Raw genomic sequence first — 5,046 nt, 5'->3', positions numbered from 1 at the left:
CCTGACTCAACGCTGATTGATAAGCGAGGGCACCGCCTCAGCTGCTTTTATAAACCCGGTAAGGTACCAACGCGTGACAAAGGAAGGGGGGTGAAAGGCGATCAGCTGGTACCATTACGTTGCTACTGCATAGCCGAACCACCCCTTTGTCGTTACCGAATAGGAAGGTTCTAGCGTCTCCTGGCCGAAATTAATCATGGGTGAAGATGAGTTAATAGCTAAGAGTTGACTTTGTATTTGTGAGGGACGCGCCCCTTTTTATGGATATATTAGTGCGACGGCTGGTATACGCAAGGGCAGTGAGTTATTTCATCTTCTCGTTTATTCTGGGAAGCGACTATTCTGTTATATGGGTGTGGTCATAGGCTTAAATCCTATTAGCGCTGGGTTGACAGGTTGGTGGGTTTCCAGTCATATTGGGCTACTAATTTAAAGCCCAGGCTGGTTTTGAAAGTACAAACTAGCCAAAGTCAGGATTTGGGGCAACTTTATCGGCTTTTGACTGGTTTTTACTTTGGAAACCAGCCAAAGTTTTTTTTTTGTACTAATGTGCCAAGCCTGCGTCTTCCAATGCATGTTGGGTAATGTCGTTTTTGTTTATCAATTTGTCGACTGCCAAATGTTTAATGTAAGACTACAACACCCAGCATGCAACGGGACTAGGGAAATACACTATTTTGGATTCGGCCGAACCCCCAAATCCTTTGCGAAAGATTCGGGCGAATCCGAATTTGCATGTGCAAATTAGGGGTCGGAAGGGGAAAACCGTTTTTACTTCCTTGTTTTGTGACAAAAAGTCATGCGATTTCCCTCCCAGCCCTCAATTTGCATATGCAATTAGGAAAAAGGCCAAATCCAGAACCGAATCCTGGATTCGGTGCATCCCTAAACGGGACTAGAACGTGTGTAGAAGTCGGGAGTTACCAGATTTTGAGCTTGGTAACCCAGTCTCCCGTCCAGGGGCGATCCTGCCCCTCCACCGCCTGAGGCAGCAGCAGTTGCTCCCCCGTGCGTTTACCTTTTTGCCCCTGAGGGGGTCCAGGAGGGCATCAGAGAGGGCCAGTACGCTAGCGCAGAGGGCCTAACTGCGCTCTCTGTGCTAGAAGAGCCGCATTTCTGGTTTAAGAACTGGCAATTCAGCTCTTAAAGTACCAGGAACGGCATTTTTGCTGCCCCTGGTACCTAGTGGCGTGCTGCCGCATGAGGCGACAGCCTTAACTTGCCTCATTGGCGAAGCGCCCCTGCTCCCATCACTTTTAAACATTTTCTGTGACTTTCCTCAATTTCAGACAATTTTGGGGCTAGAATCTACTGGCCACAAAAATGTCTAGAGGTTCAGCTGTTACCAATATTTACTGAAATTGTATATGTATTAGGGCCTTATTTAGCCCCTATACCTCCTGGGCCCCCCTTTATAGTTACACCCCAGGTGACGGGTCAAATCTGTCCCATTTTGCTTAACAGAAAAATTTGCGATACATTGAAATTTGGAAAAAGTTGTATTTTTACATATATTCATCTATTTTTTAGACTTTTTTTTTTTTCAGTGCACATATTGTGCTATTTTTGTGCCGACGTTTGAAATGCCTCTTGGCTGGTTTTTTAGCTGACTTGGCTGGTTTATAAAATTAGACCTGGCAACCGGTAAGTGAGGCTGTGGTAACTGCAAAAGTCTGTCGCACTTAAAAAGGGGATGCAATTTGTAAACCTAAAAATAAATGCTTGATGAAATAAATGTAATGCTAAACGTTCTTCCCATTTGCATTCATACCACGTTTAGTGAATTTACAATTATTTGTTAATAAAAACGACTATTGAGAGAAGTATTTGCCCCTTGCTTGTCTCTGCAATCTGAACTGTAATGTAGCACAAGTCAAGTGGCTAACAGAGCTCTCAGGAATAGTGATGTGTGGGCAGGACCGCCATCAGAAATCACAGGGCCCCATACGACAAAATTACCTGGGCCCCCTGGGCTGTGGATGGGGGGCCCGACTAATCAAGTAAGTGTGGCGTGGTCGGGCCCCCCTTACCCTCGGGCCCCCTACAACTGTCCCCCCGATGGCGGCCCTGTGTGTGGGTGACAAAACCCCTCTCTGACTCCGACCCACTCATTTGTGATGTCACCAAGGCAAGGTATGTGCATGATTATTAATAGTCGCTGCCGGCAAAAAAAGTAGATACAAGAGGAAGGAGGTGGCAGTCAGGGAGATTGGAAGGAAGATCTCAACTCCAACTGTCTGTGAGACTGCGACCTTCAAATGTGTGGAAAGTCAATCTGAAACCCACCAACCCATGGGTTTCAGGTCTGACCGCTCATCACTAGAAAAAAAGCAGAAGCACAAAGGCCAGAGGCGGACTAAGGAGTCAGGGGGGCCCACCAGTTCTGCCACCTTGAGCACCCATCACCCCAGCCATGAACACTCTCAGCCACACCCTCCTCCCAACTAGGGTTGCCACCTGTTCAGATTTGACCTGGACAGCCTGGTTTTCAGAAGGACTGCCTGGCTTAAGACAGTCTGTGCAGTTTTCCAAAAAATGAAAACCAGACAGGATCTCCCCTGATTGACATGTCGTGACTGATTGCCATGTCATAGCCCAGCCCATGTGATGTAGCATGCCCCGCCCACAACTTTGTTGACTCGCCCTGGTGATGTTATGACCGGTCCCCTGCCTAGATCGTGAGCTACACAAAAGCGGCAACCCTATCCCCAACATATATTCACGCCCCGTACTCCCCCTCCCCAACATGTACCCACACGCCAGTCACCCTCCCCAGTATGTACCTCTCTGCTGCACACCCCTCAACTACTTCTCAGCACATACCTCTGAGCAGCACACAACCCTATCTCCCGGCAAAGTAATTAGTGGATCTGGGCTGAAAGGCCCACAAGGGCAGAGGCCACTGGGTTTTTTCCCAGTGCTGACACTGTGCAAAGCAGACTTCTAATGCATTGTATGAGGGGTTGGACTGGGCTGGCAGGATACCAAAAAAAAAAAAAATGGTGGGCCCTGCATTCTCAGACCCCATCCCCACCTGCTTCACTGTTGTGGTCGCCCCTCATGTTCCATCGCTGCCCTGCAGGTACACGCGGGGTAGGGGCTGGCAGTGGGTGAGTGAGCTGGCAGGTGGGGTAGCAGCCCCAGTGGGCCTTGCACACCCCAGTCTGACCCTGGTTAGAACCAGCAGTGGTTCTCTGTTTTTTCCTCCAAAACACTGTGGTGCTGGCTGTCCTAGGGTGGTTCTAAGCATTTCAGAGCTCCAGACCAAGCAGATTCTAGGGCTCTACAACATAAGGCTGGGGCCAGACAATTGCGCATCTCAGCCTGCAGAGAAACACAGGCCTGAGAATCTTTGCCTGCCCCCGAAAGCATTGTCTCCGCTTGGGTGCAGGCAGACGCGCCGGATTTAGACTGAATTGCATCCACCACAATTACACCTGATGCACACAGCCATATATGCTTATAATGTGATTGTGGTGCAAGTTGCGACTAACATTTTGAAAGTGAGGACTGTGTTAATTATGGTGTCCAGCATATTGTGTGATTCTTTTGGCACAAATCTGATGTGGCTATTGACTGCTGTGGGAAACTTGAAATTACCACCATATTTCTTCATATTTTCATCCAGGAGTTCCATTAGTATTGTCAAAAGCCCATTTATACTGTCCCTGGTTCAGACCCAGTCTGCCATTTGCTGAAGTTCCTTCCTTTGATACAGACTGCCTAGGGCTCATTTATTAAGTGCATTTGCAGTCCAAGTCCAGACTGGCAGTCTGAATTCTGGCAAATGCCTGAGGGGCTGCTGTAAGATGCCATAGACAGTCACTATTTATTGAGTTCTCTGCACTCAACCCATTATCAATATATTTAATACAGAGACATTTTGTGCATACTGCTACTGAAAAATGCCTTACCCTTTAAACAAAACAGGGATTGTTTGTCCATATATTGCAATATATTTAAGCTCGCCAACTACGTCAGTCATCCCATATCTGGCCAGTCCTACGCTCAATTTTCATCTGATTCATTAAGAATTCTATTGATTCATTATTTTGAATCGAAGTTCAGGCTTGTTGCAGTCCCACAGCTTTTTCTGCGACTGTTGCATGAACAACTACATTTATTAAAGGTGCTTGCATTGTGGGTAAAAATGTGGTAACTTGCTCCCAAAATTGCACTTAAATAGCCCGTTTCAGTTACTCTGATGAGCCCTCCTGTCCGCAATTAGACAGTGATTCACCACCATGTCACAATAAATGCGAAACTGTCAGACTATCTGCCTCGCTTTTTGCTTACCCAGTTGAAGGACTTCACCCAAACCTTCCTGTGAGGCCTTTTGTTGGGCAGTAGATACGCTACTGGAGATCCTCTAGTTTTAGCCAGAAGTATAACAGCTGAAACTAGGCCTCTAAACAATTACCTCTAACATATCAACATTAGAGATACTACATCTCACATATTCATTAGAATTCCTTATAAAACAAGGGGCAAGGTGTAAAAGTGCAAAATACAAGGCCCAAGGTGCTTTAAGGCTACTAAATATTTTGACCATTAAAAAACCCATTAAGAATTTTTTAATAAATAATATGGATTTAAGCAGCTTAATTTGCATCAATTACAAGGCATTGTTTCAGTGTTACAGCCATTACAAATTGCTTACTTAAAGAGGCATCTATAGAGTTGTCAGGATAATGGTTTTCCAGATTTTAGCTATCCATACCTGTACAGATAAGGGCCAATTTTTACTATCTAAGGGTCTACCTTAAAGAAGAAGAAAAGGCTAAAATTAAGTAAGCTGTATTAGAAAGGTCTTTAAACAGTAAATACACCAGTAAACCCTTAAAGTATTGCTACTATGAGTCCTCTGTCAAAAGAAACACAACATTTCTTTCCTTCTATTGTGTACACATGGGCTTCTGTATCAGACTTTCTGTTTTCAGCTTAAACCTCCAGGGCTTGAAGTTGAGCATGCTCAGTTTGCTCCTCTCCCTTCCTGCTGTAATCTGAGCCCAGAGCTATGAGCAGCAGGGAGAGACTCAGGCAGGA

This window comes from Xenopus laevis, chromosome 1S, assembly GCF_017654675.1.
Source record: "Xenopus laevis strain J_2021 chromosome 1S, Xenopus_laevis_v10.1, whole genome shotgun sequence".
Classification (NCBI taxonomy): Eukaryota; Metazoa; Chordata; class Amphibia; order Anura; family Pipidae; genus Xenopus; species Xenopus laevis.
The sequence above is the reverse complement of the archived record's forward strand: the minus strand, read 5'-3'. Positions refer to the sequence as shown.